At 40.1% G+C, this 24,232-nt stretch overlaps 1 pseudogene across 1 annotated transcript in view; it reads right to left on the bottom strand.

Moving 5' to 3' along the window:
• The window catches only part of LOC308547256 (tubulin alpha-1A chain pseudogene), a 137,253-nt pseudogene that overhangs the window by 72,798 nt on the left and 40,223 nt on the right, over positions 1 to 24,232 (bottom strand). The window contains exon 2 of the transcript in view: positions 18,479 to 18,623. The product of the transcript in view is annotated as a tubulin alpha-1A chain pseudogene (transcript). The remainder of the gene's footprint in view (positions 1 to 18,478; positions 18,624 to 24,232) is intronic.

The following is a 24,232-nucleotide window of genomic DNA, read 5'->3' as shown; positions in this document are numbered from 1 at the left end:
TACAAGGCCTACAGGATTCTTTCTTGTTCTGTTAAGTCTCTAGATGTAGGAAATAGAGATGAAATGAATATGCATTTAGTGGACATATTTTATAGTTTCTTAAAAAAAAAAATTCAAAGAAACTGTTTTCTTCTGATTTGCTTCTTTCTGATCAAAGTAGGGCCTCACAAAACATTTCAATTATTTGAAACTTCCCTGTGGACTGATGGAAATTATAATGTTAGAATTTTTTGTACACTTCATTAAAAGAAAATGTACAAAACATTCCTTCATCAGTGCCTCAAAATCATTTTTGTGTGTCAGGACTAGAAGTCAGTAGCATAAATAGTTAAGCAAAGGAAAAAGTAATCTTTTTTCCTCCCTCCCTCCCTCCCTCCCTCCCTCCCTCCCTCCCTCCCTCCCTCCCTCCCTTCCTTCTTCTCTTTCTCTCTTTCTCTTCCTCTCTCTCTCTCTCTCTCTCTCTCTCTCTCTCTCTCTCTCTCTCTCTCTCTCTTTCTTTCTTTCGTCATGGGAAAAGCATCAAATATTCTTTGTAACTTTCAATACTTGTGTTTATGAAGTCAGGGAATTATACTACACTTAAGAGCAAATGGCATATATAAATCTCCCTATGTCTTATTAATTAATGTGCTAATGATGCCAAGAAGTTTCTTAGCTGGAACTTGTGGTTTAAAGTAGCAATTCTAGAAAAAAAAAAAAATCCTGGCCAGGTTCCCTTCATAAGCCTAAAGACTTTAGTACTTACCATACAATGAATGATTTGTCCTTACTTTTGGGAAACAAATGAGATTGATAATTTGTGACTCATGTCACTTATAATGAAGGATATCACAATAAAATCTAGGTGTACCTTTTCCAAAGATAAATTGCAAAAATGACAAAAAACAAACAAACAAATCCCAGTACATGCAATGCTTTCAGAGTTCCTGGGAGAACAAGCTCTTTGAAAATTACAATTATTTATTGTTTAGTGTTGTTACAAATGAGGCACTTATCTATTAAACCTGCTTCAAGTCATGTATTGGAGTTATAATTGGCAACATTGCCAATCAGGTATGTCCAGGAGAGGTCATGGAAGGGCTCATAACACGTTCTACCCCTGAAGTGATGAGCTAGTTTCAGGTAAAACGCTCTAGATTTCTCTTTGCAGAAAGATCAGTGTGGGGTAGAGATCTTCTTAGACATATGAATAAAGAAGAAAACCCACAACCAGAGGGTGACATTAACATGGGTAATATCTAAATCTTTATTCATACTATATCAAGGTAGAGAATAAATGGCCAGTGAAATAGTCCTTGTAAAAGAATTAAAATTAAGCCTAAACTAAGAAGTAGTAATCTCTGCACATATTGATAGTTATTTAAATCTAAATTAGTCCCTGAGATTTAACACAAAGTCACATTAGTTACTAAAATTTAACAGGTTTTGATATCTGCTGCAGTCTCACTAGGTCCCTCAAGTTTCTACATCTATGAAGATCTATCTGCACAGTTACTCTTTTCTTTCCAGATTCCTGCCCGAGAATATTTAGGATAAACATCCAGAAATACACCATTTCTTATGGGATGTTGGTATTTTCTCCTTAATTGAAGACAAAAGTTAAAAATGAAATGAAAGTAAGCTGAATATTTACCAACCTTGAGAGAAAATAATGACTTGAAATACAGGGTGGGGCAAACGTAGGTTTACAGTTGGGAGTAGATGAATGTGGTTTACTTTTGTATTATTTATTAATTATTGTATTATTTTCCATACAAACAACTGTAAACCTGCTTTTGCCTCACCCTGTATATTGAGTAACAATCTTTTAAGACTATTTAGTGTTTTCTGTAATAACTATATACCTTTGCACATTTTTTTTAACCTTAGGAGGAAGAATTTTCAATTTGTTTATCCTCATATAAGAAAGTTGAAGTATCCAGAAAAGAAATGACATCTAAGAGAGACACCAAAAGTTATAGAAGGAGCAAGATACTGAAATCAGGTTTCTTGATTTCACTCTGCAACCAAAGGAAGAGTTGGGAGAAAAGCTCCTATGCAAAAAATGACAATGACAATGTTATTTGTAGTATCTAATTGATTTAAAGGTTTTAGTATGAAAAGTGGGCTCAGAGAAAATTAAAATTTTTTCTAGGATAAGAGAGGTAAGAAAGATTACTGGAGTTCCCTCGTGTAGCCTTGACAATAACATGCATAACAAAAGCCCCTGACATGAATTTTATAGTATTTTTCATCTAAACGAAACCTCCCTGACTTTACTATGACACCAGATTTAAACTTCCTAGATGTACATTTTTAATATTTTTGAAAACACAGGGTTAGGGTGAACTGTTAGCTTTGTGCTGCCAATTCCTGCTGCAGGTGAATAAGCAAGCTTACCACTTTCCCTTGGCTAGTGGCTTGCCCAGGCGCCCCGAGAGGGGGCAGGCGTTGAAGAACACCAGCCTTAGAGTTTTACCCTACACCCTGCAGTGCCTGTGGGCCCCCACTTCCCATAGCATAATACTTTCATTTATTAAATACTTGCCTGGAAAGTTTCCCCAAGAGCCACATTCAGTTATGTTTACATTTTATAGTGGTAGGTTGTAGAGAGAGAGAGAGAGTAAGCAACCCACCCACCTTAATGAAGACTCTGAAAAACATTCCCAGTCTCACATCTTATTTTTAAATGCATACTTCTGGAATGAGAGCAAAGAATTAGAAAATCAATGGGATTAACTAAATTCACTGCCCTCTTATTCATTATTTTTATAACACTTAAGGGTTTTTTGTCTCATTAAGAACCTGGCTGACCACTATAATACAGCAGTCCCTTTCTAGATAGGAGTAACATGTTCCATTTCAATTTTTGGCTCATTTGTTTTAAATGTTTCTTCAGCAACACAAGAGTGAGCATCAAATCACTTCCCCTGAAGAATGAAGAATCTGCCTTCAAGAGAAATTGAGCTAAGACCACTTTTGTTTTAAGTGTGTAAAAATCCTCAGATCCTACTGTATTCCAATCATTTCACCAAATTGCATGGGCCCTGCCAAATTTTTATCAATATTGCCCCCTTTTCCATCTCCTCTTATTTTATTAGCCTGTAACAACAAGTCAACAAACAAAGACTAACACTAAAATGTAGAGTTCCTTGCACACAACATGCAAACCAGGAAAAGCAGGAATGAAGAGATGGTACAGGAAGGGGCTGTTGAAAATTAGAGGTTATGTTTTTATGCATTCTAATGCCTGGTTTCATTCAGTAAGATTTGATTTCCTTTAGTCCTGGGAAAGGAATTTATGCTTATTTTTCTGACTGGGTTAGCTATCTCTAAATACAGTGAAATGATTCAGAAACTGCTATTTCAAAGACTTCAGGAAATATGGGGAAGAAAGTAAGAAAAAATGTGACCTACAACCTGAAGCCTGCTATTTCCTATAGAAAAGTTGTCAAAGTTGCCTTGCAACAGCTGGAGATTAGATCTCCAGTCTAGGAAGGAACTCACTTCTCTCCAGAGTCTACAAGGGGAAGCTGTCAGGGGTCCTCCTGCATGAGCTCATGTCACTGACATTGCTGCCTCTGTGTTCCAAGACACCTGTATTAGTTTCCTAGGGCCGCTGTAACAAGCTACCATGCACGTGACTTAAAGCTACACAAATATGTTCTTTCATAGTTCTGGAAGCCAGAAGTCCAAACTCAGTTTAAATCGACCTAAACAGAGGTGTTGGCAAGGTTGTGCTCCTTCCAGAAAATCTAGGGATAAATCTGTACCTAGTTACTTCCAGCATCTGGTGGCTGCCAACATTCTTTGACTTGTGGTCCCATCACTCCACATTGCCTTCTCCTCTTCTATCTTGTGCTCACATTTAATCACGGATAATACAGAATAAGCTTGCCACTTTAAAACCCTTAACTTTATCACATCATCAAAGTCCTTCCATATGAGTTAACACTCACAAGTTCTAGAGATCAGGTTGTGGACTTTTTGGGTGGCCAATATTCAGCTGACCATAACATCCACTTTTTCCCCGGCACTCAGATTTCAGGGCAGTAGACTTGTTCATCATCTCTCTGAAGATTAGTTTAATTCTGCATGATGATGAACCCAGTTGAGTTGTTGTAGTTCTCAGACCAGATTGAGGGATTACATTACATGATGTAATATTAGGATTTCTAAGACTAGCATTTGATCTAGAAAAGGTGTGTTAATTTTATTTACTTAAAGTCTCCATTTAATCTCCATTTAATGTTCAGCACTACACTCTGTACTTTCAAGGATTCAGAATTATAGCATGTTTCTTACTATCTGAAGGTTTGTCTGCCCATGGTGTTAAGACACGTGTGTGAGAAAGGATACCTAACCTTGCGTGGGGAGGTAGAGGAGAGGTAAATGAGAATTAGAAAATGGGAGATAGTAAGAAGAGATGGCATTCGGACTGGGCCCTGAAGGATGGGCATCTTTTAGAAAACCATTAACGAGCATTTCTCCCTCCTAAGACTGAGTTATGGGGCCCTTTTTATAGTCTTCAGTATCAACCTTTGCTTTTCTCTGTCTTAATCCTTCTCACATTGTTTCCAATAATTTTTTTACTTGGCTGTCTCCCTAATTAGGCTGCGGATAAAGGTTTCTCTTGTTTGTTCACTTGGAGATCCCTAGCATGTGGCATAGTGCCTGGCAAATAGTAGACGCACAACAAATGTATGTTGGATTGGATGAATGAGTGAAGAGGCGAAAGTAGGACATTCAGGACAGGGGGTTGGCATAAAGAAATGCTTGAAGCAGGTATATTTTTTGTAAATCAATATGGTGAATGTCACAATGAGGAAAGTTGGGTAGTATGACTAACTTGGCTTGGAGGATGGCCTTGTAGAAAGGAAAGTAGAAAATGGATGCTCTGTTCTCACTGTGGCTGGCTGTATTCCTATGGCCACTATTGGCAGATGTGAAGGAGGTGGCAGGTAGTTCCTGGCAGAGCACACCTACTGATGCAAAAGGTAGTGTGGTAGAGGGGATAAGAAGATGGGCTTTGCAGCTCAAGTCCTCACTCTGCCACCTGTGTGAGATAGGGCACATCATTTAGACTCCCTAAGCTGTGGTTTTTTTGACTGTAAAATGAATATATATCTAACAGCTATGACCTGTGGATAAAAGAAGACAAGTCATGTAAGAGGGTAATACAGTGACTTGGATATAGGTAGTGCTATTATTTCTGTGGTCATAAAGCATGTCTGTTGGGCTCCCTGCTGGGGCAATCCCAGCCACATTGTGTTGCTGGGTGTGCCTCGGTCAGCAGTTCTGACTGGTGCTGACATCTGAGCCTTCTCTTCCTTCCTAGTCACCATGAGCAACTAGTGGTTTGTGTGACTCTGTTAGGTCCCAGAGCAACCTTGATGAGAAACCTAGGGACTCTAAATAGCAAAGTTTAAGGACTCTAAGGCCCTATGTGCAAGCCTAAACAACAATAGAGCCTTTTCTAAGGATTAAGGGTTGGCCCTGGGTCCACAGTCTACCTCCAGCTTGCAAAGCACTTATATTGTAGCTTCGAGAAACAGAGTAAAAGGGCACTGTGAGCTTTGAATCATCCTAGTTCCACTTGAAAATGGACCAATTGAGGCAAGCTTTGGTGCCAGATCTGATTTTATAGCCAGACTATGGCTTTGGACCTATCTTTCAAAGAGATTAGATCAGGGGTCAGAGCCAATGGGACATTTCCCACTGTTAATTGGAATTAATTATAAATAAGAACACAGAAACCCTCACCATTGTTTCTCCTGGTGTCTGTCTGACATGCTAAAATTTAGAACTTGAATAAAAATTTTGGAGAGATGCTAGTTGGCTTCAAGGTCTTTGCCTTCATGGGGAGGGTTGCTTAGCAGGTTTCCTCCTCATCGAGAGGGTTAAAGGTCAGGAGGAGCAGTGCATTTCAAATTACTTGATGGACTAGGTAAAACCCATTTAACAGTTGGAATATTTTTTTAATAGATGAGGCCCTCCCCAGAGTTCTAATTAAAAATCAATGTGATATATAATTAAATTCTAGTGATCACATATGCACCAGCTTGTCTCTTTAGCTTTTAGAGCAGGAATGCTGTTATTGATCAACTCAGGAGATCTGAGAGGTTGTCAATATGGGATGTCTCGTCCAAGGGCCAAGTGGCTTCTCAGAGGCAGGCAGTGCCTGAGCGCCAAGCCTGAAGGACACTCCATTGACTCCAGCAAAGGGTCTGATGTCCTCTGGTCATTTAAGCGCTCTGCCCAGAAGGCCAGGAGACTGGCCCACAGTCTTCACCCTGCCTTCCATCTCTCTGAGAAATAAGATACAAAAAAGGAGGCTTTAGAAAGAGAGAGGATGCAGATCAATGTTATATAGACACAGGTTGTCATTTCAGCTTCTTTTATGCTGTTCCACCTGGGAAAAGTCCTCCTCATTATTTTCGATAAGGTCTGTCAGGTACAAAAAAGACCTGAGTCAGAATGACGAAGGGTCACACTTACACTGGTTACAGATTTCTGTGAAGTCAGCTGACACCATTAGGTAGTTCAGCCCAGCCCTAAGATCCATCCTACTCCTTTATGTGGAAAAGTATTATTGATATTTTCCCATTCCTTTAAAAATAAAGATGTTGGCATTGCTGTGCATGCATCCATGGCAACATCCCAAGCAATTTGCCAGCAAAGGTTCATGTGGATAAAGTGGCTAGTCCTCTCAAAACACTTCCATACTTGGTTTTTGTCCCCTTAGCTGATCTTGATCACAACAGGACCATGTGAGGCTATTTTTATTCCCACTTTACATAAGACAGTTTCCTCCTCCAAGGCACAGGGGGTTAAAGAAGTTCTCCAGGTTCATCCAGCCTAACAGACTTCTGGGGTGAACGCTGTCTTCCTGCTCAGTGCCCTGCACCATGCCCTGCTCAGTGACCATTGTCCACCTGCATGTCCCTGCTGGGGCTTCCTGCTCTCCACAGTGCTCCCACTCTCTCTGTTTCATTCTGTCTCTTTGTAGGCTGCATTTAGTCAATATGTATTTTGTGACATTTCCTCCTTTTCTCTTTAGATTTTTATTATCCAAATATTAATATGGTTTTATTGTAAAGGATTTAAATTATGTATGAGAATACACAATGTGAAAAGGCCCATTCAGGGCTTGAAGCACATTCACTCCCACTGCGTTCCAGGGCCACCAGGGAGTACTCCCCTCCCCTTCTCCCCTTCCTCTCCTCCTCCACCTCCTCCTGTTTTTTTTTCTCCCTCTCCCTCCTCCTTCCCACTCTCTCTTTCATATATTTAAATAAAACACTCCCAGCCTGGCATGGCTCAGCGGTTGAGCATCGACCTAGGATCCAGGAGATAGGGGTTCGATTCCCGGTTAGGGCACATGCCCGGGTTGTGGCTAGGCAGCCGATCAATGACTCTCTCATCATTGATGTTTCTATCTCTCTCTCTCCCCCTCCTTTCCTTTCTCTGAAATCAATAAAGATATATTTAAAAACAAAACAAAAACAAAACAAAACAGGGATACTATTTTGCATGAAGAAAATAATAGTTTTAGAAGCCTAGCTTGGTGGAAAGCAAGAATTCTATCAAATTCTTTTCTTTATATAAAGGAAAACGACTGGAGGCCTTAGATCTCAGAATTCCCCATCGTGTATCTGGGGCTGAGTTAGGAAGGAAGGGGATATGACACAGATAAAGGGTGGGAGGAGCTGGGTAGCTCACCCGCCTAGGCTTTGTGGGAAGACATGGGGAGCAAGACAAATAAAGCCCCAGGAGTCGCCCTTGGTTTCTCTCTTTCCCTCCTATCCCATATGCAGTCTACCAGCAGATCTTCTCAGCTCTAGCTTCATAATATAGCTCAATTCTGGCCTTTTTTGATCACCTCTCAACTTACATCCTGGTCCAAGCTATGAGTATCTTTTCCTGGGTTATTGCAGTGGACTTAGTGTTATCCCAGAGCTGGGATGTTAAATCACAAGGGCTGATTTTTAAGTTTCCAGGAAGTTTGCAGGTCTGTTAAGTACAGCCATAATTAAAAATTAAGTAATGTTCATCAATGGATGAATGAATAAAGAAAATGTAATATACAATATAAAATATTATTCAGCCATAAAAAAAAGAAAATCCTGCCATTGCAATGACATGGATGGGCCTTGAGGGCATTATGCTAAGTGAGGTCAGACACAGAAAGAAAAATACTGTGTGATCTCACTTACATGTGAAATCTAAAAATATTGAACTCATAAGAAACAGCAGAATGGTGGTTGCTGGAGGCTGGGGAGTGGGGGAAAAGGGTACAAACTTTCAGTTATAGGAGGAATAAGTTCTGGGGATCTGATGTACATTATGGTGACTATAGTTAAAAATGCTGTACTTTATACTTGAAAGTTACTAAGAGAATAAATCTTTAATGTTCTCACCATAACAACAGCAACAACAAAATGAAAATTATATGAGGAGATGGAGGTGTTAAGTAACCTTATTGTGGTAAACATCTGATAATATATATGTGTATCAAATCACATTGTACATCTTAAATTTCCACAATGTATGCCAATAAAGCTGGAAAAATTAAATAATATAAAGTAATCATTAAATTATACTAAAAACCAAAAAAATACATATTCAAAAGCCATCACTTTATAATTTTACTCCATTTTTTTATTATCTATGCTCTTGAGGTAATTGACATTGACTGAACTTGGATGGTGGGCATACTATATAATGGTGACCAATGAGCATCCCTTCCCTGCTCTGCTTTCAGTCTTATTGGTAACTTGAAATCAGCTATGGTGGGACTATTGGCACCATGAAATTAGAGAACACTACAGGTGAATAGTGGTCAACACTTTTGAACGCTTACTGTGGATGTTTCACCCTGAATGAATAAAAATTCCCATCTTTTGAAGTAAGAACTTATCAGACCCGAAGTCATCCCACAGTTCCTAACATCGCCCTTCTCTAATCTGGGTCAGTTTATCCCAGTTAAATACTACTGTTAGAAGCTCAGCTAAAGTCTCACCTCCTTTATGGAACTTTCCATCTGTTTTACTTATCTGGTCTCCCCCTTAACACTAATCTGTTTCTATATGTCTTTGACTGCACCATAAGTTGTTGGGACAGTCAGTACACATTAGGTGCTAAAACAGGGACATACCAATTGATTCAGGACTAGGGACCTGGCCCAGGAGAGGATAATGTTACTTATACCAGTGAAAACAGGTATTAAATAACATGATCATACCTGTCATTATCATCTGATAGAGTTAACATTTTTACATTGTCCTTTGTTCATATAGCTAACATTTTACTTTGTTCACTTAGTCACATAGAAATCTGTGGCATAAGCAATGCCATTCCCACTTTACGGATGAAGTTAAGAAACATGCTCAGGGTCAAACAGAAAATTGGAGGCTGAGCTGGCACTTAAATCTGTAGTCTTTCTAATCTAAGAGGAAGAATTTTCCGCAGATTTTATTAGTAGAAGATGTCCAAGTTCTCCATGAAAAGTTGAATTTTCTGGGGAGCTATAGATGCTATTGGAGAATATTCATTGTGGTACTCTGGGGCCCTGCAATTGAACACACCTTTATTCCAGATAAAGAGACTGAAGGAGGTGTAATGACTCTCCCAGAGTCACAAGGTCCACATAAGGCTTTCTGTGTTCCTGGCATTTGTAACTAGGGGAGTAAGTGCTATCCTGTGGGGCTAGTCTATTGGAAGTAATTTGCCTTGGTTTCTCAGTGAAGATCTTGAGTCAGGAGCAAATTACACCAAGGTAATCAACCCTTCTTGACATGGGTGGCTATGACAAAAGGTAGCATGTATCATCCTCTCCAGAGCTTCAGTGGGGATTCATGAGGACCTCAAAAGTGTTGACTAAAACTTGGGCTTAGATGGTCCTCTTCTTTTGGGCCTGTATGAATTATGCTGAAGGCATCTTGGTGGTCTCAGAACCAAGTAATACAAGTTTACTTAGAACCATGTTAGGCTCATTTGATATTAAATTTTGCATCTTTTCTGATAAATTTAGATCATGTATTAGGACAGCAACAAAAAGGCACATGGCTATTGAGATAGATGGATTTAAGTTTTAACCTTGGCTTTGGCTCTATCTGGTTATTTCCCTGAAGCAAGTTATTTTGCTTCTCTCAGCTTGTTTTTTCAAGGAGTTCTGTTTTTTAAAAAAATATATATATCTTTACTGATTTCAGAGAGAGGAAGGGAGAAGGAGAGAGAAATAGAAACATCAATGATGAGAGAGTTATTGATAAGGTGCCTCTTGCAAGCCCTCCACTGGGGATCAAGCCTGCAACCTGGGCATGTGCCCTGAACGGGAATTGAACTGCGATCTCCTAGGTCAATGCTCAACTGCTGAGCCATGCTGGCAGGGCAAGCTTCAGTTTTTTCATTCACACAATGGGGATAATGTTGGCATTAAATGAGGTAAAGTATGTGAAGAACCTACTAGCTTGCTTGGTGCATGGTCAGTGTGCATCAAGTCTAGGCTTTTTCCCCCAGAAATACAGGCCAGAGTCCCTCAACAGGGCTTTGGTGGGCCCCACCTGATGTCATTCTCCCCACCAATTTCAAATTGGGCTGCTTGCCTGTGGCCAGGGTGTGTATTCCAAAAGCATTCCTGTTTGCCAGCTCAGGCCTTGGGGCTGCTGTGAAGTTGCAATTCTTTTCATGGAGCCTGTGTATGTGACAAGGTGTGCCCAGCTCTTAAAGTGCTTTGATGAAGATGCCTTTGTGCTAAGAACTCTATAAATATAAGGAGCAGAGCTGGGGGTGGTGTTTCCAGAATACTCCCAAGCTTTTCTTTTTTAGCTTCCATTTCCTTGACTCACTTTGCTTGATTGTTCAAGCCCCATATTGCCTTTCTTGTGTCTCCAGAGCTACAAAAATCTGATTTCAAGTATCTTTAAAAAGAACTGCCAATTGCAAACCACCTCTGTACCCACCGCTACCCTACCCAGCTGACCTAGCATCCAACACCACCCAACAGCGCCCCCTGGTGGTCAGCATGGAGCTTCTCTGACCCTACACCTTCACCATCTCATTCTTCAGTAGGAATGCATTCATTCATTCATTCATTCCTTCAACAACTTTTTATTGGATAACTATAATGCACCTGGCACTGTAGACACTGGAGATTCCAATATGAATAGATATGTTCCTGCCCTTAAAGAGTCACAACTCTTTCACAGCTTAGTTAGTAAACAGACAAATAAATGATTATAATTATGAAATGTTTGAGCCACAAGAGAAATATACACAGGGTGCCACAGAAGGAACCAGAAGCATGCTTATCTTGAAACTAAGGGAGCTAACACTTCAGGGCCTGCTTATTGGCATAGGCCCCTTCCAAGGCCCTAACGATGTGTGTATACAGTCACTTATTTTTACAAAATCCACAAAAGTAAGCTATTTTAAAGGAATAAGTTAAAATTACTTTTCTTCTACACTGACCTGTCACATTTCTCCTTAATAGGTAGCACAAAAGCACCCAAGGGCATTTTTTGAATTGTCTAAGGAAAGGTTGAGTTTGGGATACATTTTGTTTGGGCTTGGTGAGTTACTTTTATGTGATTCATAGTTAAGTTATTGGTAGCCCTCCTCACACAAGAATAGCTTCCAGTGTTCTGACATAAAGCTTCATGATTAGAGGTTATATCATAATTTAAATATGTCTTCTAGTTCCTGGCACCAGAATTATGTGAGTAACAGAAGAGAAATGTGATTTCAATGTACAGAGCTGGAAGTTGGTCTGTGGAATGTCCTTCAAGTTATCAGACGTGCCTGTCATATTGTAAGCAGAAGACTTGGTTATGGAAAAACTTGAGAGGGGTTTCCCCAGATTTGGCAGCAACCTTAAAATTTTTATATGATATTACCAATACTGAGCTGTGAAGCTAAAAGAAATGTTTTCAAATAATCTATGATATAAATAATATTACCATTAACTATGTTAGAGGACAGAGACTGGATCTTTCTATTCTCTGTTTACTACATATAAAATATAAAATTATTCTTTGAAGAAGTGATCAAAGAGTATGTAGCTGAAAAGTAGAGGGAAGGAAAGTATTATAAGGTATGTAAGGCAATCACTATTACAAAAATATTGCGATATTTGTCAGATGTCAGATGATGTAGCTATCTAATCTATTATGATTGTTTTTCTCATTCTAAGTGAATGTTCACTTTCACACCTAATTTTCTCTTTGTGATTCTGAATTATTTTCTGTAAAGAAGGTCTTCCCTATACTGTATCAACTTCAGACCCATAAAACTTGGCCTCAGAAAGAGGCTCTAAGTTTGCCCAGGAGAGACCAGTGGGGCTTCTCAGAGGGCAGTGTGTGAGCAGAGAGATGGAGAAAATCTATGGACTCACTGAGTCGAAAGTGATGAGGGGATTTTCCAGGCAGAAGGACAAAGGGGAGGGGCATGTGAGAGCACTTCCATACAGCAAAGTGGAACATTGTGACTGTGGGCACAGGAGGCTAGAGAGGCCCAGTGGCCAGACCTTGAAGAGCAGCTGTGTACTAAGAGGTTAAGCAATGGAGAACCATTGGGGAGTTTAGGCTGGGAACAGACACGTGCAAATTTGGGAGTTACCTCTGTCTCTGTCATTTGCAGGTTTTGGTTAATTCTACCTTCTTCAATCTTTGTTATCTCTCTGTATATATCCTTTATTCTTCTTCCTTTTCCTTACTTTTGGTTATTTAGGACATATATCCCCTGTCTGCCCTCCCCTCCCCCCTTATTGTGCAAGCAACTTTTTATTTATCTCTCCCCAATTCATTTGTGAAATAGGAATGGCTATAATTATCAAATAAAATAAAACAATATTGATGAGCACCACTATCCTAGTCTGTTCAGGCATAATAAAATTGCACAGACTGAGCAGCTTATGAACACCGGAAATTTATTTCTCACAGTTCTGGAACCAGCATGGTTGAGCGAGGGTCCTCTTTCTAGTGTGTAGGTGGTGCCCCTTTTTGCTGTGTTTTCCTACATGATGGTGGAGGGGGCTGGGGACTTCCCTGGAGCCTCTTTTATAAGGCACTAGTCCTATTCTTGAAGGCTCCACCTTTGTGACTTAAGTACCTTCTAAAGGTCTCTTCTACTAATATCATCACCTTTGGGGTTTTTTAGAGACACAAACATTCAAACCATAGCACCCTCTATGTGCTAGGTGCTGAGAAATTAGCTGATAATGAGAAGAGCAGAGACTTTGCCCTTATGGAGTCTATGAGTCTACTGGGAAGTTCAGTTAAACAAGCAACCAGACATCTGAATTTTAATAAACTCTGGAAGAGAAACCACACACCACACTTTGTTTATCCACTCACCCCTTGATGGACATTTGGGCTGTTTTTACCTTTTGGCTGCTGTGAACAGCGCCGCTGTGAACACTCATGCACATGTGTTTGTCTGAGTGGCAGTTTTAGTTTATCCATGCCTAGAAGTGCAGTTGCCACCATTTGTGTGTTCTATGCTTTGTTGTTCTATCTCGCTGGAATCTTGGTTTGTCGATTATCCCCCTTGCTTCCTCAATCTTTCATCACGATTGTCTTCTTCTCCCTGGTGTACTAGCACATTGAAAAACTCTATTTGAAATATACATTCAAACACCTCAAAGGAACGTTCATGATTTTTGGATACAGAATAACTCAATGTTAATCAGTTGTGGAAAATCTTTACTTTACAAAAAAATTTGAAAAGTATGATGAGAACTGAGGAAAAAGAAAACCTCAGCGAATGCAGTTATTGCAAACTACTTCTTGTCAGTCTCATTTTTAGGTATCACTACAATGGTTGGCAGTTTCCACTTCTATGTTGTTTGGGTTTCATCATATTTATGAACTTAAGACAACAAAAGTTTTACACAGATTAAGGCAAACTTTTCTATGTTTCCTTATGTTGATTTATTTCTTGATTTGGTGAGTTTGCAAGTATACATAATGAAGTTGAGCAGAGAAGATGTAATGAGGTCAGCATACTGCAAAAGGCCTGTTGTCATGTGGCCGGGAGGACTAGGTCTGGGGCATTGCAGTCTATATTCCTGGACAAACAACCAAGGGCATTCTGTACTCTGCAGAATTTGAACATATCCTTTCAACAATCCCAAAGTTGCTTTCCAAGGTTTCTTTCAGCTTTAAAAGCCTAAGATTTTAAATATAAATGCCGGGTTTATCATGTGATCAGATACTAAAGTGGCACCGTTCCTATCGACATTCCTTATTTCAAGTCTAAGCATAAGAGGTTTGTTGAAATATAAATTTGCTGATAAATATATTGCCATTCCTTAAAAGTACATTTACTACCATTTGCACTTGTAAGCTGTACATATTTTCATGTGGCGTTTGGTAAAGAATGTCTCACAAGAAGGTCTTGGTTTTAGCAACTTGAGAGAGTTCTTCAGTTGAAATTTCATGTAGTTCTTACCAGATATTTTTCAAGTCCCAAATAGAAAGAGTAAAATATCTTGAATTTTTAAAAAAACTCTTAAAATACACTGTTTTGTTTGGTAAAACTCTACCATCTCATGCAAATACAATGTTCTTTGAATTCTCTTTGTTAATCTTAAAGATACTTGCTTCTCCATGACTGACTTTGTTTTTGTTGTTGTTTTTTTTTATGTTACAATTTCTTTTACTTTTCTGTGTTGGATGAAGTGATCATATCCATGATGTTTTTAAGAAGCCTGCTAGAGGCCTGGGATGTTTATTTTATCTGAGTAAAAGGTGAATATTTACTCATTTAGGCTTGTTGGTGCAGCTGTGTCACCTGCTAAGTCAGATCCATTTTCATAGAACCTCTCCCTATGTCCACTTGTCGTTCCTGAGGTGGGTCTGCTATACTTTGCTTCCATCCGCCTGCACAATCTGCTAAAGTAGTCTCCTTTCCTTTTGTGATTCTTTCCTCATGTACATCTGTCCTCTGTTTGTACCTTCTTGGAGACACTGTACTTCATTGATTATTTCTTGCAGTGTTTTCATTCCCTCTTTACGTTCTGATTCTAAAAGGAACTCACTCAAACCATGACTCCAGGATAACTGGCACGAAGGTGTTGGATCTTTAAACATTTCCTGCTTGTGCGCATTTTCAGGTATTGACACTGGCTGCCTGATGAGGGTACTGCTCTCTCTGGGTAATCTTCAAGGGTCATGATGTCTACCAGTTAAGCCATGGAGATTTTTTTGTTTTGTTAATCCTCACCCAAGGATATTTTTTCCATTGATTTTTAGAGAGAGAGGAAGGGAAGAAGGGGTGGGGGGAGAGAGAGAGAGACATCAACGTGAGAGAGACACATCCTCATCCACTAACTGCCTCCCACACGTGCCCCAACAGGGGCTGGGGATTGAACCTGCAACCCAAGTACATGCTCTTGACCAGGAATCGAACCCATGACCTGTGGTGCACAGGTGGATGCTCTAACCACCTAGCCACTGCCATGGAGATCTCTGGCCAGGGCCATGGAGATTTTTTAAAAACCCATATTTGCTTTGATATTTTATTACGTGAAAACATGGAATGAATAACTTAAGTGTACTGAAGTTAGAGTTGCAGTGGCTACTCTACAGAAGGGTGGGGAAAATTCTACATTTTCTTCTTATTTAATCTCAGATTTTTTAAAAAAAATAAAAGCCAAATAGTTTATAATCTATGAGAATGGGGACCTCAGAAGTTGTGCATCTTGGCAGCACTGCAGCCCTGTAAGTGTTTCTTTGTCCCTCAAAATTTGCAAGTATGTATTTCATTTGAAAGTATTTGCAATTTTTATCCCCAAATAATGTGTATTGTGTAGATGCTCTCTTCCTGAAGAATTTGTTCACTCAACAAATATGTATTGATAGTCCACTCTGTGGGAAGCACTGTGCTTGCCCTGGGCACACAGATGTCCACAGTCAGGCCTTGTGTCCTTAAAGAGTTTGCAAAATTGCCAAAATGGAAAAAGAAAAGAAAAATGTAATTGAGGGGCTATTTGCATACAAACACTAAGCACCAACATTGGCAAATTTAATAATGGCATCCCCAAGTTAATAGTAAACAACTTTCCAGCCCTGAAGGCTTTGTGCCCTGCTGAGGCTGGATAAATAATTTTACCACAAAATATTACATTAGAAGAAATTTATTTATGGTTTACGTGGGTTATAACAAAAATGTGAGTGCCACTAGAACGTCTTTTACTAGTCTAAACTCAGAAAATCCTCTGAGCCTCTTCCTTTCAGTAAATAAGTGATATTTCTTCTGACAGCTTTTGGACCTCTGAAGCCAGGCTGCAAGAAGCTAGGGTTTACCCTTGTTTGCCTCAGTTCCTGCTTTGAACCTTTTCAGGATGCTGAGCAATGAGTTCTATAAATGAAGAGATTCAAGTCACAGGTAGAGGTTACTTGGCCCTTGTGTAGTTTTGTCTTGAAGACTGTTCAGAAATACAGAAATGATCTCATCGACCTTTAGATGAAAAGCCATCCAGAGGAAGTTCACAGAGAAAGGAAGAGCCAAATCCTCTTGCTCTCGCCAGAGGATGGCTGGCATCTATCTGGGCAGAAACGCACCTTTCTCTAGCATTTGTGGTGTTTTCTCTATTTTCCTCTGTGCTGTTATACAACAAAATTCAACTGAGTAAATCTGAAGATCTAATTTGCTTTATTATATGATTCATGAAATGGGCAGCATCTCATCTAGCAAGCAGAGAGAAACTGAGCAGTTACAGAAAACGGTAGGCTTTTATAGAAAGGAGAGTGAAGCAAGGAAGTCATTAGAAAAATAAAAATAAAATTCATTGGAGGAAAGTAAGAGTTCAAAGAGACGACAGCTTCTCATTGGCTGAGCTGTGGTGTTTCTCATTGTCTGGGCTAGTAGCTGGGCCAGAATAAAATCTTCCTTCCTCCTGCCAGGGTAGTAAAGTAGAAACATCTTCCTGTTGGGGATGCAAGGTATGGCTCTTCCTGTTTGGCATAATTCACGATGACTGGTAGGGCGTGCAAGTTCTTTCTACAGGCCTTGTCAACTCCAATTTCAGTTGAGGTTTCCTTTATTAATTTTCACAGTGCCTATAAGAAGTGTAACGTGGATAGGTAATCCGGATGTCCACAGTTATTTTCAGAAATAAATGTGAGCCAGTAAGTGTGAAGCAGTGACATATGGACCTCCTATTAACTGCTAACATTTATATACATTATAAACATTTATAATGTTTCTATTATTTGAGAAGAAAAACCTGAAAACAATATTTATACAAATTATTTTTGTATGGGCCTTCACATCTTGAAGAATGGGCTGCTGAGGAAAGCAATGCAACATGCTTAGGGTAGTGTTGAGATTTTAAATTCTTACAGTCAATTCCTAGTTCTCCGGGCCTCTTCCCAGTTTTCTTGCATTTGTGAACATTCTCCCCAAAACAGTAAATGAGGTTCATGAGGATTTTCAGTGGCGTATCTTACACGTATCCTACAATCACTTTATCACTTCTATTAAGTGTTTCCTTACCTTTTCCTGTTCCTAAAACCACACCATTAAAATTAATAGCACAAAGAGAAATTAGATTTTCTACCTTTTGGTCTTGTAAAGGCAGAACTAGAAGCAGAGGGTAAGATCTGGGAAGGCAGATTTTAATTCAACAGAACAATGCCCTTTCTAACCATCAGAACTTCCCTGTGGACCAGGCCACCTTGAAAGTAGTGAGCAGGATGTTGGTGGGGCTGTGTGGTGAGAGGCTGCAGGAGGAAAGTGGTAAAAATGGTCCCTCAGGTCCCTGTGGGCCCTGAGCCTTTACAGTTCTGTCAACCTTAAGAATAAAACAGCTAGTTATTTTACCAGCAAAATGGCTTCATTTGAGAGTAGCAGGGAATTGCAATTTGGGACAAGCAAGCTATGGCAAAACCATAGGCAAGCCTGAGAACAAAGGAGAGGAGCTTGCTTTTATTAGGTTTTAGGAGGAAATTGGGGAGGGTTGTTTTGAACAAAAGTTCACTGGAGAAAAACAAGAGTTCAAGGCTGTGGTGGTTTCTCATCGGCCGAAGCAGTGGTTAGTGCATTGTTGCCGGGGCAGGGAGGAGCCTTCTTCTTTTTTCCTTAGAAGCAGAAGATGAAATTCCCATGTGATTAATATCCTCCCTTGTCAAAATAATTCTTATCTTCCTTCTGCCTGCTGGTTATGCAGCCTGCAACAGGCGGTATGTGCGTGAGATGTCCTCCCTTCAGTGTTTCCCAACTTCATTTTAAATGAAGCTTTCTTTATTTATTTTTACATTTCCGGGCATCTCCATAGTGTCAAAGAAGCTCCCCCCCTCCCCCCCCCCCAGGTCCTGGCCGCTTCCACCTCCAGCAGAAGACCAGCGCACGATTCAAGAGGGTAAAGCTGTTTTCTGTTTGACATTTGCTTCCAGTGATTTTGTCCAGCTTAGTTTCAGGTCCTGGGCCATGGGTGGACCCTGCCTGTTCTGGTCTGAATGTTTGTGTCCCCTCAAAATTCACACTGAAATCCTACCCGTCAAGGTGATGATGTTAGAAGGTGGGGGCCACTGGGAGGTGATTTGGTCTCTAGTGGAGCTCTCTCCAACGGGATTAGTGCCCTTGTAAAGGACCCCAGAGCCTCCCTTTCGCCCCGCGAGCTTAGGGATAGGAGGTGCCGACTGCGAACCAGAAAGCAGGCTCTCACCACGCACTGGCCAGCAGGCTCCTTGGCTTTGGTTTTCTAGCCTCCAGACTGTAAGACATCCATGTCTGCTGTTTACAAGCCACCCATCCTATGGTGCTGTGTTAGAGCAGCCTGCAAGGACTAAGGCACCACCTAGCTGACTTTGCAGACTGATTATGCATGTCTGGTTCTCTCTCTCTCTCTCTCTCTCTCTCTCTCTCTCTCTCTCTCTCTCTCTCTCTCTCACACACACACACACACACACACCATTTCAGCCATTCAGATGAACTGAACCGTCATCTAGACTAAGTAGGTGGTAGAGAGCAGATTCTCATGTGGAGACACTGTTGGCTCTGTGGAGAAATGTCAGAAGTGTTAGAGTCCAGATTGGATTTATGGTGGTGGGGGCAGGAGGCTTTGGGTGGGGAGAAAAGCAGAAGAGCTTTCATACTAGGAGAGGATGGAAAAAATGTCACTTTTCAGATATGATGTTAAACCTACACTTCAGGCTCTGGGCAAGTAAGAATCTAACCTAGCACAGAAAGCGCTCTCTCAGTCCTTCTGAAATCCTGGGACAGCTTCACTGAAGAAGCCTGGACCATGTGGACTCAACACAGTCTGGATTCTGCTACTGAAACACTAATGTTATCTAAGCTTTTGATTTGGCAATGCAGAAACACAACTTGTGAATTTTAGCCTGGCTGCTTGAGGACACATCTTTGCAATGAGGCGCATGTAGAATAAGACAGAGAACCTGCTAGGAAGGCTGCCCCAGGATGAGAGCTCACAGGCCTTCTTGAGGTCTTCAGTGCATGCGCTTCCCTGTGGCAGAGCGAGAGCATGCCAGCTGGGATCTGTCCCCACCACTTCCCCAGCCTCCAGCCCCTCCCTACCCTGCTGTGCACATTTTCCCTTCCCCATCCTAGGACCCTTCCTCAACACCCTATGGGGTGTTTTTATAACTAAGTCCAAGGCTAAAACATTTGGTACAAGTCCCTAATGGGTACTTTTTACTACTGCCACATTTCTGTGACTGAGAACTTGACTGCCAGGTTGAATGCATGTTTTGATCTTCTCTTAGGTGATATCTTTTATTTGCCTATTGACACAAATTGCCTGAAGAAATCTTCACTCATGTATAATTTTCCTAATTAATACAGGAACACTGAGAGAGGGGACTCCATTATTTTCTGTGTCCAAAAAAAATCCCTCACTTAGGATCCACAAATGTAATAAACTGTTCTCATTTTAAACACCAAAATCTTAAACATTTGCTTTCTTTTCTTGTTATGACATAATATATATGTTTATGATGTTTCTGTATATTTCTATATTTTTTTCACAATTATACAATTATTAGCACATTTCATGAACATTTTTCCAACTCATTAAATATTTTTCTTCCTATTGTCATAAACTCATGCTACTTCCAATTTCTCTTTTTTTGCACTACTAAAAAGATGTACACTTCTCCTAGAAACATGGGTTTGCATCCATTTCCCCAAAAATCAGCTACAAAAAATATAATCATTTAAACAATTTTAAAATCAATTTAATAGTAAAGAAAGCATCTTATTGTTGCTAAAATTTGCATCTTTTTGATAACTTGTTAAGGATAACTGTATTTTCAAATGTTTAATGATCATTTGTGCATTTTTGTGAATTTCTCTATTTATTCTTTGTCTATTTAGAAAAGGAGAATGCATTTTTCCCAATTAATTATAAGTGTTTTTAAAATCTTATTATAGGTGTAACATGTTGCAAATAAATTTAGTATTTTGTCATTTGCCCTTAAATTATATTTACAGTGTGGGGTTTTTTTTGTTTTTTGTTTTTGACATATAGAAAATTTTAACTTTAATGTTGTCAGGACTGCTCCAGAATCTTGGAACAAATAAAAAAATATGTAAGCCACTGTCTCTGTCTTTAAGGAACCTACAATTCAGTAGTGGAAATAAGATATAAATGTGTGTAAAACACACAATACAATATTTAAAACAGTAGCTTTTTGATGAAGAAGGGATGGAGCACTATTAGATGGGCTGTTACTTGCTCAAAGTTGGAAAATGCCCCTTAGAGGCTGCTGGTCCTCACTGTCCCCCTACCTGGTTGATAACCACAGATATAAATGTCAGGCTGGGCAAGAATCAAGAGTGTCTCCAGGCAGTGTGTGACTAATGATACACGGGTGTGCTCATGCACTTGGCTGAACCTCCCTACAGCACTGAGTAATTCTCTCTTCTAGGCAACAATGCATGTTTGTGCCAGCACCTTTGATACTATCAGTGGTATAAATTGTGTTTATCTCTGGTCTATGAAAACTTAGAAAAGTGTCTGGAAAAAACTTTTAGGAAGAATGAGAAGGAACATGACTTTTCATTATTTTCTTTTTGTAACTTTCACATTGTATTGTGTTGTCACAAGAGTTGAGGTCTTGCTTGTTTTTGTGTCTCTTTTAAGTACCTCTCAGAGTATTGACCACATTTGTCAGAATTTTTAATGTGTTTTAAAAACTCCAAGCGAATGAAACCTCACTATGGGGTGTGTGTGTGTGTGTGTGTGTGTGTGTGTGTGTGTGTGTGTGTGCGTGCGCACATGCGCGCACATTGCTCAGGCTGACTCAGGCTGGTGTATGGGGATGGCTGAGGGGCATTGTGGAGACATCTCTCTGGATGGTGTGGCAAAGCAGCAGAAGATGTCTGGAGAACAGGAGCTTTTCCAGTGCAGGTGGACTTCAGCTGGTGTGGTGCTGGTAAATGTTTAACAACCGGATCTCTAGGGGAACCAAGTCTTGATGTGAAGCATTTGCCCATTTCTCTGGGATAAATGCTCCCACTGTGGTAAACTGCAAGCTCCCACTGTGAAGTCACTGGATGTGGAGCTAGAAAGAGATGTGCACTATGGGATCTCATAAACCAATGTGAGCTGTCATTCATTCATGGCAAGACTACAACCACCTCTAGGGGTAGGAGCCAGAGGGGTAGAAGTTGGCACCCAGAGGGAGGTCATAGCACAAAGCAGGCAGTGTTTCAGGGCACCGGCCCCACTAGCTGGAATCAGTGCCTGGTGTAGGGGCAGCCAGAGCAGGTGCCAAGCCTTAAAGCTGAGGCAAAAGTTCAGTCCAGAGCAGGAGGAGGACTGCACTCACAGAGGCTGCGGGAGTGCCAGCACTAGCCTCTGGCCAATTTCAAACCCTCTATCATGACCCAGTGGTTGACACCCGGGAAGCCCTGATGTCCTTCCTTCTGGTCAGACAGACCTAGTTCAGACACAGACAAGGGGGAAATGGCTGACAGAGAACACCAGGGACTCCAAAACAGGGCGAGACAGACACGGACTTCAATAAACACCCAGCGAGTGAATATGATGTCTTCATTTACCCACGTATGAAGGAAAAAGGCAGTCCTATAATTTTCAGCATTTGAACATTGTGAGGAGTTACATCAGTTATTTCATCAACAAGTATTTTTAGGTGAACAAGAATGACATGATTTTGCTCTTCTGGAGCCTGCATTCTTGTGGAGGAGACAGATGATAAACAATTTATAAAAGGACAAAATAGTTTCAGATGAAGATGAAAGCTATGAAAGGCTAAGCTGTGACAGAATGGGGACAGGAGATGGGCTGCTTCAGACAGGCGTCATGTTCCTTCTGAGAAGACAGTGTTTGAACTGAGGCCTGAAGGATGAGAAGGGAGCAGTTGTTCACAGAGTTGGGGGCAAACGCAGAAGGCAAAGTAAGTGCCATGGTCCTGAGGCAGAAAGAAGAGAGAAGCTTAGCATGTCTGAGGAAAAGGTAGACAGGCAGAATGAGGTAGTTGGGTCCCTTATCTTATAGGGCCTAAAGGTCAAAATGGGTAGTTGGATTTTGTTCTAAGTGAAATGGGAAGTCTTTGTAACTCCTTGTTACTCAAAGTGGGGTTTATAAACCAGGAAAACAGTCTCACTCAGGATACCAGCCCCTACCTCTTTACTGAATCAGAATCTATTTTAACAAGATCTCCACTTGGTGTCTTAGTCGGCTCTAGCAGCCATAACAAAATACCACAGACTGGTGGCTTATACAATGGAAATGTATTTGCTTACAGTTTTGGAAACTGGAAGTCTGAGATCCTGGTGTCAGCATGGTAGAGCTCTGGTAAGAGCTTCCCCTACCCCCTGCAGACAGCTGCCTTCTCATCTCATTGTGTCCTCAAATGGTGTGTGTGTGTGTGGGGGGGGGAGGTTAAGAAGAAGAGGGAGAGGGAGATCTTTTTCTCTTCCTGTTCTTATAAGACCACCATCCTAAGGGATCAGGGACTCACCTTATCACTTCATTTAACCTTAATCACCTCCATAAAGGTCCTATATATCCAAATATAGTCACATTGGGGATTAGGGACTCAACAATTCAGTCCATAGCATGTACAACAGTGATCTTATATTAGTAATTCTCAAAACTTAGCAGATAGAAATAGCCTGAAGGGCTTAATAAAACCCAGGCTCGTGGGCCCTCAGGGATTCTCATTTAATTGATCTAATCCTGATTCAATAGGTCTGTCCAAGATTTTGCATTTCTTAAAAACTCCTTGGTGATTCTGCCACTGGTCCATGGGCCATACTTGGAGCAGTGAAGTAGGCAATATATTTGGGTAACCAATTTTCAAAGAAATAAAATATCAAAAATAATCTAAACTAAATCTTTTAAGAAATAATTCAGCAGTTCTGAAGACCTTTTGTATTTCAAAGACTTAAAGAATTTTAAAAGTCATTATTTTAAAAAAAAATTATATATATTTAAATCTTTTTATTTGATCTTACTTGTTATTCTGGCTAAAGTTTATCTACTTTTCAAAGATAACCTGAAAGTGTTTTGCAAGCATTTTGTTAACCCTCAAATCTACTCCAGGTAGAATAGTAAATAAAAAATTAAATATGGAAAGTAGCCAACTTGAGATACAGGGAAATGATTGACTTGTACAAATCAGCAACACAGCAGGAAGCAAGAGGAAGTGTTAGTTAAGCAGATGTCTGCCCAGGTACAATATCAGAGGGGTGAGCAATGCTCTGCAGTTTTGAATTATGCAATGAACTTTGTAAGTTCATTAATGCATAGGGATGAAGTTCCCATTAAACACCAAGAGGGCAAAAATCAACAGTGTCTTAGGTTATAGGTTTCTAAAACTGATAATCAAATCAAATGAGGACATGTATGTATCGGTTGTGATTCCTCCTGGAAGGAACTAACATAGGACAGTTCTTCAAACCCTGAAAGTTATGAAGCTCAGTAACAATGAATTATAAAAGCTGTGTTGTTTCCATTATAACACCTTTTTACCTAATTATTTTTGGTATAAACCCCGGTGGAAACAATGCATATTTTTTTAATGAAACTCCAACTAAACAAGTAGGAAACTTTGGCAAAGTCCAGAATAAATCTGTGATATGCATATTCCCACATACATACAATGAAGAATTAATATAAAATATCATTAAAAACAGATGGTGAAATAAAGAGCTTCCCAGACCAAAAAAAGTCTAAGGGAGTTTGTCACCACCAAACCAGCATTGCAAGAAACTTTAAAGGGATTGCTGTTGACGTTGAAGTAGAGAGAATGAGAAATAT

This window comes from Miniopterus schreibersii, assembly GCF_964146895.1.
Source record: "Miniopterus schreibersii genome assembly, chromosome: 1".
Lineage (NCBI taxonomy): Eukaryota > Metazoa > Chordata > Mammalia > Chiroptera > Miniopteridae > Miniopterus > Miniopterus schreibersii.
This window is presented reverse-complemented; position numbering and strand designations above follow the sequence as displayed.